The sequence below is a fragment of the Meleagris gallopavo genome, chromosome 5, assembly GCF_000146605.3.
Source record: "Meleagris gallopavo isolate NT-WF06-2002-E0010 breed Aviagen turkey brand Nicholas breeding stock chromosome 5, Turkey_5.1, whole genome shotgun sequence".
NCBI lineage: Eukaryota > Metazoa > Chordata > Aves > Galliformes > Phasianidae > Meleagris > Meleagris gallopavo.
In genome coordinates, this window is record NC_015015.2 from 52714950 (window position 1) to 52728100 (window position 13151).

At 41.3% G+C, this 13151-nt stretch overlaps 1 long non-coding RNA gene across 1 annotated transcript; it reads left to right on the top strand.

Annotated features, from left to right (window-relative positions):
* The first annotated feature begins 4029 nt into the window (after window positions 1-4029).
* LOC116216712 lies at window positions 4030-8885 on the top strand. The gene is made up of 4 exons (XR_004160030.1): window positions 4030-4159; window positions 8025-8181; window positions 8285-8435; window positions 8631-8885. It is a non-coding gene; the product is annotated as an uncharacterized LOC116216712 (long non-coding RNA).
* Window positions 8886-13151: the final 4266 nt, after the last annotated feature.

Consider the following 13151-nt stretch of genomic DNA (forward strand, 5'->3'; position numbering starts at 1 on the left):
AAAAAAAAAGAGAGAGTGAAGTCCTGTGGCAATTCCTTCTTGCTGAAATTTCTTCTCAGAAAGAGCAGTGAGGCATTTGAAGAGGCTGATCAGGGTGGTAGTGGAGTCAACATTCCTGGAGGTGTTCAAGAAATGTGGAGATGTGGCATTGTGGGACATGGTTAGAGGGCACAATGGGGATGAGCTGTGGTTGGGCTGGGTGATCTCAGTGGTCTTTTCCAACCTTAATCATTCTATGAAATTCTGTGGAAGGGTTCTGCAGCAAAGGCAGCAGCAGTCAGTTGGCAGCAGACAGTTTTTAGTCCAATAGAAGACACAAATCTCTCAATGCGTCTTGCTTCAAAAGCAGCACAAACAACCTAGTGTCTTCCAAGCAATGACCAACCATGACTAACACTCTAGAGAGCTTAAAGAAAGCTTCGAATATAAATATAACATGATTATAATACGAAGAAAAATAGCCTCATTAAAACAGTATGTTCCAGCTGGATTCTTTATGAAACAGAGGCTCCAGAGAGCTAAGGGTAAAAGATGAGTCTATAATCCTTTATGTATTAAGATATAATGACTATAATACAATGAATATAATACAATACAATATGTAAGGTCTTACTTTTGTTCTCCAAAAACAGGCCCAGGGCTCAGTTGGCCCTTCTGGTGGCTTCTATCCTGATGTGGGGTTGACGTGAAAACCTTTCTCTCAGTTTATGTCTGCACTGAGCTTATGATCAAAGAGTGAACCACAGTGATCTTTAAAGTCATCAGAAAGCCGCATGTGTATAAAAGAATTATTTCATTATGATTCAGAAATACCAAAAGCATCGTTTCCCTTCAAGGTTTGCCAATTCATTTGAAACAAGACGTAAAGGATGCATCTGTGCAAAGGTTTGGAGTTATGCAGCTGCAAAAGAGGGAAACCAGTTGTTTACCCTTTTAGAAGTCTTGCATTTGTGAAAGTAAACAATGTGTGGATTGAAAAAGATGTATCCCATACCATACAGTGGTGACTGTCTATATCTAGCTGTGAACACTCACACAGGAAAGCAGTTGGCTCTGGCCGTGAGCTTTTGGAAGCAATAATGAGAAAAGCTCATGACAGCACCAACATATCTATAAAACACAGTGATGTTCCTATAGAAATAGGCTGTAGTTAACTGTAGTTAAGTACAGGCCAAGAGAAAATACTCCCCATACAGATTTCTTGATCCTGTTTTCAGGCAGGGGAAAACAATTAGGAGATATTCTCAGACATGAATTATCTTTCTTTGGACTGAGTGGCATTTGTGAGCTAGGAAATCTAGAGCCCAACTATGGCAAGTGCTCAGTTGTCCTCAGTCACTTCATTGCGCATCAGTGGTACTGTGACTGTCACAGGAATAGCAACAGTTGTGATTTCTGTTGTGTTTGGGGGATCCACACTCACATTGACAAAAATTGTCCCTTTTGGCAACGTGAGTTTGATGAACAGCAAAGAAGGATCAAAAAATAAGAAGTGTCATTTCATCTCTGACAACTTTTGTTTTATGGGATATTTTTTTCCTCTGACACAGAGCTTGGTAGTGGTGATTGAAATGGGATGCTAATTTTATTGAAACTAAAAAAGTTTTTTAAAAAAATATATATTTTTTGCCATTAAGCTCAGGGACTATTATAGGAACTTGCCAGTAGGAGGTATAGAAAAGAGAACTGCTATTTCCATGTTACTATTTGTATATATAACAGTTAGCTCTTTGCCTGTTGTTTGGCATGGATCATTTTTGTTTTGTTTTAGTAGAAGCTACGTGCATCAAGAATGAGATTTATTATACTTTTCCTTTTCTTTGAATCAGTCTTGATGTTGGCTGCTACCCTTAGATTAGCTATTGCAAACAAATAAAGATTTCAGTTTAGATATTTCGTTCGGGGTTCAAAAGCCAACTAAACAAAGTCGTGGAAAAAGAACCTGAGAAAGGGCATTAAGTGAAAAGAAATCTCTTTAGGAAGCTCCTGAACTCCAAAGTATCACAGCTTTGGAGGGTAACCTGGACAATATCTGCACATATCTGCTGTTTTCGTATATCTGTTCTTGGCCAGCTGTGGAAACAGAACACTTGGTCTTTCATCAGAGGTATTATCTCTTTTTTTGTCCTCATATTCCTTTTTCATGTCATAAAAATACAATGGCTTTGCTGCTTCTGACACCTTTTCTCAGCAGCCACACATCTGATGTGTGGAGCTGCATTGGATCCACATCATAACAGAAAATAAGACTGCCTCTCTAGCTTGTTGATGTGGTAATCTGTATGCCAAAGGTTGTGTGTGAAATGCAAAAAGAACAGGATGTATTGAAATGAAAAGAGACAGAGCAATTGGGAGCTTCCCTCTTGTCTCCTGCTGTCCCCCAATTGGAAACTGTCACATTTTATAAGTAACCATTACAAATTAAAAGGACATCTCATAAAACCTTATGAAAATCCCTTTAAAAGACTAATACCGACTCACACATTTCATTCAGTAGCAAACAGAGCAGTGAACCTTTTGTGGTTGGTTTTAGTCTTGTGACCTCATTTGGTGCCTTGCCTTTCTCCTGATGAAATTCCTTGCAAGAGATGAAGAAGTTGGTTTAATATACCTGGTTTAATTAAGCTGCCCAGACTGTCAATTTTCACCTCTGTTAGGGAATCAGAAACATCCCTGCTTCCCTTCTCCTTGGCCTCAAGTGCCATTCTGGCATGCATGGTCTTCAGACCAGGTAAGTGGGAAGAAATACATGGTGGCAGCAGTCCAGTGGAAAGTCTAGTGAAATGGTTCAGGCCACTGCAGCACTTACACGGGGTCATCTAATGACATAAGTCTTGGAAAGCATCATAGTGTAAGAGCCAGTGTTGTGCCCCTGGCCAAGCAGGCATGGTCTGTGCTACTTCAGCTTGATACAACCAAGTCACTTTGGTACAGTGATTGGCAACACAAACAGCACCTCCACACGTAATGCCACATGGGGTTTCATCTGGCTAAAGAAGTACACAGCTATGGGTTAGGAAATAAAAGATCTCTCCAGAGATGGCTAAATAATCCTGTTTCACTGCACTGAGAGGCTCCTACCGTTATGTGATGCTATTTGAATTAGCCCTATTTAAGTCAGTGGTACTTGAGTGGTGTATTTTTATGTTGGCTTGTGTTAGTTTAGCTGGAAAACATCCAAGAGGTCTAGATAAAGCTATAAACTGTTGTTTCTCTTCTAAATTTCACAGCAATTTCAAGTCAAAAACTGAGAAGTAAATGAAAAAAATATTGAAAATTTTGAAAAAAACATCCATTTAATCGAAAAACCTTTAAAAAATGAAACCTAAGCAGATGTGTTGCTGTAATAAGTGACTTGAATTAGTTACAAGAAGTTTGAAGAATCCCAGAAGGACATGAATAAGGTTCCTCTTATTTTACTCCAAACAAATTCACTGTTTTTTCTATTTTTATTAAGATCTTCTATGTTCCATTATAGACATCCTCTCAGCAGAAAGCAGTACTCAGCCTCTGCCTTCAACAGCCTAGGCAGAATTGTGTGCTATTGCTGATATGCTGCTCCTGGGAAAGCAGTCAGAAACAGGAGATGTCCTGCAGGAATGTGGAAGATATCATCTGTCTTGGAGCTTGGTGGATTTCTGGCCAAATTTACGTGGTCCAGGTTCATATTAGTTTCTGAAAATCTGCCCTTTGAGAGACTCCTAGCTAAGAAACCCAGAGGAGATTGAAAATCAACGTAGAGCAGCATTAGCCTTGCATGTAGGTTCTGAGTTATGTGTGGCCCCCTAGCTGAAAGGAAAAGCTTTAGGTATCCCCATGAACCTAGTGAAAATGTCTCCTCAATGCAAAGCAGCTGTGAAAAGCTAACAACAGCAAGTAAGCTGCGTTAACAAGGGAATAGGGAGTAATACAGAAAATCTGAGTGCCTGACAAGTTAATCAGAGCTGGGCAGCAGCTTAAGAAACCTTAGAAGGATACAAAACAGAGCAGCTCAAATAATTTCTACCATAGAGCTGCTGGATAGATTTAAGTGCTGGAGGCAGTTGGGTCATTTTATCTCCAAGAGGACAGCAGGTTGTATGTGAATGCTGGCGAGAGGAAATGGAAGTTGATTTGCAATGCTACAGCTTGGGGTGATGTTCTGCTCCTGTGCATAGAGGTCAGTTCCTGTATTGCTTAGGGAGATTTATGGGGCTGAAAAAGGCCTTGGGAAAATGAAGAGAAGGGGTTGTTTTTTTAATGAGGAGATAAGAGAAACAAGGCAAAACAGGAAAGTTTTGGAGCCGTGTGGGGACCTTTGTGGAGATAGGCTGGTGGAAAAGTAGGTGTTTGGAGGTCGAGGAAGCAGAGAACACATTTTGCAGCTGGTCCTCCTTCAGTAGAAAATAACTGTGTTAGACCTTGCCTCTTGGCTGCTGGGAAAGGTGAACGTGGGAGCGCTGTATTGGATGCCTGGCAGAGCCTATTGGCAACTCAGAAGCATTTTCAGGATTATAGAAGGCAAAGAGAGCACAGAATGAGCATGGGTGTCACAGAGAACCAGGTTGTGAAGCAGTGTGACGATCTCCCACAGAGCTGGGAGCCCATCATAGCTGGGATGGGATAATGTCATTATCTGATGTTAAGTGCAAAGGAAATGATAGAGGTTATTACCATGAGCAAGGTTTCAAAACATAAGGATGACTTGGAGCTGCAGGGTATGAGAGGGGAAAAGAGTTAATAGGTGAAAGGTGGAGTAAAGGCAAAGAGAGGAGAAGCTGTGAGGAATCAGAAATGCAGCTATTAATTTTTACATTGAGTCTCTGTTTAGAGTTCATAGGGTGGGATTAGTAAATTTGCCTTGTTTAAAACAGAGGTGCACTCTTTACTTTTCAGCTGTAGGTGAAATTCAGCCTTACAAGTGAAGGCAGTGGAACAATTGGAGGTGCACCTGCTTGTACTGTGGTTAAAGAGGCTCTAATCTCTTTTAAGGCTGTTCCTCAGTGATGTGTCTCTTCGCTGATCTGATTATGCCAGCTCATGAATCACTGTGATGTATTTACATTTCTAAATCATATTATGCTTTTCCTGAAACCTTTGTGTAATTGGCGACCAGTATTATTCATTGTATACAATATGAAAGAGGGAAATACTTCCTCCTTTGTAAAAGCAACATATCCTTAGGTGAGCGTACAGATTCATTCAATTACAGAGCAGTTTTCAGAATCCATTGTGTTTCTCTATCTACTTGCAAGAGATAAAAAACTGAGACAAAAAGAAGTCAGAGAACAACTATGTAAAAAAGAAAACACTAAGAAATTAAAAAACAGTCTGTAAATTGAATTATCTATTTACAGGAATATAAATGACCTGCTGATTCTTTAATACTGATTTGCATTAATTGTGCTATTGCTTAAAAGGCAGTCTATGATGCCTCATTATCTGTAAGGAATTGGCAGGAGAATCAGAGAACCACCAAGGTTGGAGAATACCTCTAAGATCATCCAGTCCAACTATCTACCCACCACCAATATTTCCCACTAAGCCATGTCCCTCATTACAACATCTAAATGTTTCTTGGACACCTCGAGGGTCTGTGATCCCTTCTCTGGGCAGCACATTCCAGTTTCTGTACCACTTTTTTGGAGTATATCCTAATGTTCAATCTGGTACAACTTGAGGCCATTTCCTCTAATCCTATCTAATTCTGTTTGAGAAGGCAAGGCATCCTTTTGTAAAAAAAAAAATAAAAAAAAAAAAAAAATTGTTGTTACACTTTGAAGCTGTTGCTAGGACAGGTAAAGTATTTCACTGTTGATTCAAACCATATATCAGAGTAAAGAGTTCCCTCACCTAAATGCTAACTGGCTGTTCTGGCTGTGTGTCCAGAGTTGACTGAGCAAGAAACCAGTTTCCTCCCTGTATGGGTTACTGATACAAACCTGTATGCTTTTAGTATGTTATGATGGATCTAAATGTGGGCATCTGTGTTAACAAAGATACTAATGTTATTTACACATCTATCAGTCAGTGTGAAGCTTCCAGTAATAAGATGAGAGAGAGAGAAGTGATATCAGAAAAGAAAAATAAGCTGATCTTAGGAGAAAAACCTTCGTTTGGAGTGGGTATGTTACCTCTAATGTTGAAGGGCTCAGCTGACTCTGGAAGCTTTTTTTTTCATTTTCCAAACATGAATTTCTTCAACAAGAGAAAGGGCTGTGATAGCTCACATGAGAAGACTGAGGCATGGGGGAATTTCTCATGTTAGGTAAGTTAGGGTGAAATTTCAGCTCTTAACAAATGAAGAGGATTGAGATCAAGGACTGAGCTCAGGGTCACAGGTGATCCCAAATTCTCTGCCAGAAGAAGCAGGTGGAGGATTTATGCCTAAGAAGAAAGGAATTTAAGTGATGAACAGGAGGAAAGCAGAATAGTGGGGTGAGTAGGACAATGAGATTAGCTTAGATTGGAAGGGAGGTGAAGGCATAAAGAAAGGACAGCAAAAGGAGCGCAGAGGCAAATTTATCCTTGTGGGAGCCAGGATGGTGCAGGGGCTCAGGGAGGCAGCAGAGCCTGGTGGTGTCAACCAACATCTACATTTGCTGTCTTCTGCTCAGTCGATAGGACTGGGCTCTGGAGTCAGCTGGAAGGCAGCTGCAATCATGGGAACAAATGTTAGGAGCTGATGTAACCAGGACAAGAAAATGGTTTATGAGGCAGACAGTTTTGCTTTTCTGCATACATCATTCTGATCATATTATATTTTTTGGTCTTGTTGGCAAAAATCTGCCAGCAGGAGACAACAATATCTGTAAGGAAAGCATTTTTATTTTTTTTAAAGATGTCTCCATTAAATCTACATGTTCTTGGAGACTAAGGAAAAACAATGTGAGTAAGAGTGTGTGGGTGGGAAAACTGAAAATTTCTTTGTTGGGTCCTGCAATTGAGAATACATATTTTGATGTGAAACAGTGATGACAGGGAGGATTTAAAGGGCTTCAAAGCAAAAGCATCCAGGCAGTCACTCCTGCAGGACTTAAAAACCATGTGTTGAGACAAAGACATTTGTACAGCAGAGCTTGAAATTCAAATTGAGCAGAGAGTGATCCAAGCTAACATTGAGCATTCTGCATTTCACTCAATGTCCTTAAGGACTACAGAAGTTTTTCTACCGTTGTCTTGCATCATGTGCCATTTACAGTGCTGATTTTCATGTGTTTCTTTGCTCTTTCTTTCAATTTTCTTCAGTAGTTACATAGATTTGTAGAGTATCATGTGCTTTTTAAGCTTTTGTTTGGTTGGATTCTCCTTCTCTCCCTTCAGTCTAAAAGGCAGATTTGTGGGAATCTATTAGCGATATGACCTTGCATTATTTTAAAAGCTTTACTCTTCTTTTCTTCACAGTCTTAGGGCTCACAAAGGACTACGTACAAGGATTAACGTTACATTATTCCTGAGTGCAGAATAAAGTCACACTGGATTATACAACTCTTACATCCAGATGCTTTGCTCAGTGTCTCCTCTCTTCTACTCCTGATGAAATTCCTTGAATTTGTTTTAAAATGACAGGAAGCAGGAACGCAAGAAAGAGATTTGGTGATATTTGTGCTCTATAAAATGTTATTTCATGTTTTTTATTCTATCCAAATAATGCTGGTTCACAAATAGCTCAGCAAAGATACTGGTATATCAAACAGACAGCAAAGGAATACTGTTAGCTAATTAATGATTCATTAATGAATGTCTGAAGAATCATCTAATATAGGATGCTTCTAGCTTGAGGGCTGAGAGAAAACTACATTTGCTTTTGATGAAGGAACTACTGGGTATTTCAAAGTGGTATCTGCAATGAGACTTTGCCAGATTTGAGTATGGTTGGACTAGATGATCTTAGTGGTCTTCTCCAAACTTAAGCATTTATTTGAATGATAAAATCATTAAGTTTTGCTTCTAAGCTGCCTGTGTTGTAGACCCTAATTTTGGCCATGCTATCTCTCTTCATGTACTATTGAGGAACCCTATGATTTACTGCAGTTCTGGCACAGCTTGTCTTCCAGAAATCAGAGAATGAAGAGACTTGGAGTTCCAACTTCATGTTGGCCAAACTCAGTTAGAGGGCTGAGGTGGCTCAAGGGTAGTGCTTGGAGGCTCTGCTCACCAACATTTGCTCCAAGGGTGCAACCGGCTGCTGCTCTGATCCAGGTAGGATGAGTGCCAGGTGACTGAATCACACTAGCTCAATCTTTTCTTTGGCCAACTGTGGAAATAATAGTAAATAACATGTAAATAGGGCTTGTTTTCACAGTGCTGCAGCAGCGGCATGTCCCCATTGCAGCATGGCTGATGCTTGGGTCTACTTGAAGGGATTTGTGCCCAGGGAGAGCATCCCCATGTCACTATGAAGACAGCCATTGTGGAGGTGTGGAAAGATGGCTCCAAGGACTTTCCATAGTCAGGTGAGCGTTGGTACCTCTGGTCTCAGGTGGCAGTGACACTGTGAGGCTGGGTGGCATTGAGGGGCTCACAGGTGTGTCGGGGCCTGCAGTCACTTACAACTGGCATGAGCTGAGCTGGGTGGTTCCTGGTGCCTACTGCTACTCCCTTGCATTTTAACATTCTATCCTATCATCAGCAGTTTTTGTCCTTCTCAGTCTTGCCTCTCAGGTCAGAAGCATGCCAATGGCATCAGGATTAGGACTATCTCCCCAGAGGGGGGCAACTGCTCCAGAAACGAAGGTAAGGAACAAAATGGGATTTTTTGCCTCCTGCTGCTGGCTCTGCTGTGAAGCTACAGCATAATGCACAAAGTCACTCAGGCTCTGGGCATTTCAGCCATTTGCACCGTGGAAACCAGATGCCTCTCCAGGAAGAGGCTGGCATTTGCTGATAACCAGCCCTGGGCCACCTTTCTGATGAAGTCCTTTTTTTTTTTTTTTTTTCTTCTTTTAATAATTCCACATTTAGGATGCGGGGACTACAGACAAGTTGGCCAGCTGAAGAAGCTGTTCATTCTCACTTTGTTTCTCCTCAGGAACTATCAAAATACGTTACAGAGAGCTTTAAATACCTGATCCCAAACTCACCTTTTTGGTGAGTTCCTAAGGCCTGAGGCTCCAGGCTTTATGGCTGCAGGCTGCCATGCGTAGTTCTGTGCCTCAGGACAAGTTATTACAGAGCACTCCTGAGCCTTTGCAGACTCAAAAGATTCCCATGCACAGGGATGTGGCTACTTCTTCATGGAGGAGGTGACAAATGCCTCCAGGTAAACCTGAAGTATAATCCATGTGTCCATGTAAGATTAAAATGTTCTGTAAAATGCCTTTGTTGGCAGTAGGAGACCGGGGAATCCCTGTGTGTGTGCACTGTGTATTTAGCAATATATAACCAACAGGGGGCATTAGGTTTATGCTGATTAAATGTGTATTTCTACTTGGAGCAGAGAGAAACCTCTACCTTGCTTGATTGAAAAAAGCAAGACTGGAATCCTTTATCCTGTAAATAAGTAGGATTAGGCCCTGTTTTTCCACAAGATTATAATTAGAAAATGCATAAGTATCTTTTATTTCCTTTGTCTAGCTTGTGTTTATCTTGAGATGAAAATGAATACGATTGATATAATTAAAGATCCAGATGATTTCTGTATGGCATGTAGCTCAAAAACCACTTGAAAAATCTAAGCGTTTCTGGTGCAAATTGATTTCTACTGATGATTTCCAGTTTTCTAAGCAGGGATTAATGTTAGGCAGCAATTATATTTTTCTGACGGGAATCCGATGGAGCAGTAGAATTAGCTGCTGCTTTTCATTATGGCAGAAAACTTTGCTCAAGTTATTGGATTTCTGAATGCAAAGGACTGTAGTGAGGAGCCACAGTGTGAATGCGAACTGTGGTCTCTGGAAATGAAAGTAGTATTTATTACAGAGATATAATGATGGCTACAACCACTCCTGTACGTGGGACACTTCACATATGTTTTGAGGGAGATGTGGTTTTTGACGTTTATGGCACAGATTGAAGCAGCTTTTCCCTCTTCACATTTTAAAAACTGCAGCCTTCCCTGTGCTGCTGCCATGCTCACATGGTTACATACACCTTTAAGTGAAGTGCTTTCTATTGTCTATGGTTAAATCGAGCTGGATTTGAAAATGCTAATGCTGAGAACTGCTTTCATAATGATACGTCCGAATGAACTGTTGGCTAAAAATCTGCCAGTGCTGTAAGTTCTGTAATGTTGATTTCATTACCTGCCTTCCTTTAAAATGGGTTTCAAATAACCTAATTGCTTTAATTTCCCCCATAGTGAAGTAGCAGTTATGATTTTTTTGAAGTGAAGCAAACAAATGAGCAAGCTACAGCAGCAGCAGTGCTTTTGCTTGCTGGTGTATCTGGGATGCTGTGAGCAATTCTGGTCCCCCACAGTCAGATAAGAAAGATTCTAATTGGATCAGTGGCACACAGCATCTTCCTTCCCCCGAGCCTCTTAATACGCCTATCATAATAGAAAAGGCAAGAAGAGTCTGGTCCTTTTTTTCTTATTTCATAGCTAGCAAGAACAAAGGTGAGAGTGACACAACTGCGCACAGCCAGTCCAGGAGCAGAGGTAAGAGCTTATGAAGTGAGTTGATGAAGCATAATATTTTTCCTTGAGACAAATGGATACAACTTCACGATCCAGTTGGTGATAAGGGCGATCTGAAGATGGTACCTGAAGTGAGGAGAGATGGGTACTTCCCACGTATTCTCCTGAATGCTAAGTCAATATAGTCAGTGACTTCTGCAGCTTGCCCAACCCAAATCTGTCCTGTTAGAAGGGGGAAATGTGTAGTGGTGGCACTGTTGAAGTGCCCAATTTATTTATTGCTCACATTTGCTAGTTCTAGTGACCTTTGAAGGGAAGACTGTGCTACTCTCCCAGCTGAGGCACCACTTGATAAAATCATAAAATATCCCTTGTTGGTAGACATCCACAAGGATCAGAGAGTCCAACTCCTAGCTCCACAGAGGGCCACCCAATAATCAGAATGTATGTCTGAGAGTGTTGTCCAGATGCTTCTTGAACTCTGGAAGCTTGGGGCCATGTCCAATGCCCTGGGGAGCCTATTCCTTGTCCACCACCGTCTGGAAAAGAACCCCTTCCTGATAGCCAACCTGACCCTTTTCTGAATGAAGCTGATGCGTGTCCACTGTGTGAGAGGGGAAAAGTCTATTCTGCTGCAGAAGAAGTTTTCTCCATTTGGGTTTCCTGCATGAGAGGATGGATTGGAAGAGGTTATAGTACATTCTCCATCCTCACTGGCTGGAGGCATTCAGGAGCCAGGCACAAATGCTTGCATGTCCAATTTGTCGCTGCTTGGGATTTCTGACTTCTGCCTGCTTGCTTGTTGGATCCTGGAAAACAGCTCAGCATTGCTGAGCATGTTGTGGGATACATACTCATGCACAGCTCACAGATGTGCCTGTCAGTGCCACATCCACATTAGGAGGATGAGACAGGCTCCCTTCAGTGCTCTAAGGAAAATGGATTAGTTTTAATTGCTAGCATTAGATTAATATATCTGACTATCTGTTTAATGTCCACAGTGACTGTTTGCTACTGAAGCCAAGGCTTCAGCACAGGAGCACCTTTTTGTTTGACAGAGAAGAAATGATTAGCTGGGGGGAGGTTGGAGCAGAACCCACTGACAGAAAGAAATCTCAGATATTTATTTCTTCACCTCTTCTTTCCCTTCAGTCCTTCTTATAGCTTGTGCATTTTAAAGCTCTTTATTTGGATTTCTGATGCATGGAAGACCCAATGTACGGGTCAGACTTGAGCCCAGGAGCCAAGCATGAAAACTAAAGTCCCTCTTTGCTGCCTGCAGAACTCTTCCAAAGAAGGCCTTGAGTCAGTTTGGCCCATGCTCAGGATCTGTTTCCTGCCATAGTAGGTTTTGGTCTTCATGTCTCATTTTGTGCCAAACCCAGAACCAGTTGTGCTATCTGTGGCCCTTTGGTGCTCTTGTGCATCTCTCTAAAGCAGTAGAAGGTTTTGAGGATTTTAATTAGAGCCAGACACCAGCTGTGGCTTCAGATCAAGCGATGACAGCTCTGGTCTTGAGTGCTGGAATGCTTGTCCTGGTCCAGGAAAAGGGAACCTGCAGCTGCTCCAACCTGCAGCAAAGACATGGCTCTGTATAGTGATTCTACATCTTAGGACCTCTTCCACAGTCCAGACTGCAGGCAGTACGCGAGGTCACTAGACTTCAGGCTGGCCAAAACAAAAGTGTGCTTTTCCTTGCATTGCTTACTTGACATATTTGTGGTCTTAAGGAAAGCAACCAGATCATCTGGAAAGATTCTCTTTGAAAGTTGCTTGGTAAGGCCTTAAAACATCTTTCCTGTAAAGAAGAGTTCAGTGTCCTTAGACTTAACTCAGCTTGAACTGCATTTTATACATAACATCCGTTGGACTTGCTTGTGTTAGTGAAGAGTTCTGTTATTCTATGTGCCCAATAGAACAGCAAACTGGGGACATCTTTTCCATACTAATCAATTAGTCATCTAAGATGTTCCTGCTTTCCAATGAAGTGCTGGAGTAGCAGTTGTTGCTTGTTATGAAAAGGTTGTATGTCAGCAGATACTGTTACGCTTTCTGCAGAGCCAGCAGCAAACCCTAATCAAATGTAATGTGAGAAAACTCTGCCAGTGAGTTGATAGGTTGAGATTAACCGTGCTAAAAAGAGGTAATTCCATAATAAGCTAATTCTGCGATAAGCTTTTTTTTTTTCCCAAGCTTTTCTGAAGAGTCAGTATTATAAACATACCAGCTTAAGGACTTCTTTCTACTTCTCTGAAAATCAATATGGAAGCTTGCACAGAATTAATCTAAAGAAGGAAAAGGAGAGCTGTCCAGCACACAACCTAAACTTGGACAGTTGAACTGTGCAAAAGCTGTGTTAGCACAAGGCTCAGTGCGAGACTTCACTGCTGCAAAAGCATTGAGCTGAATGAGATGTTTACTGCAGAATATAAGTTTGAGCTTGTGGATATTTTGCCTTAAGAGTTAGGAAAAGGGGCTCGCTAATTAGTGCTTTTTTTTCCCCTCGTTATTGCAGTAAGACATAATTTGAAGACTAACATACGTGGCAGGGCAACGTTCAGCTGCCTTCTGGAATGGCATGGGTTATCAGCTC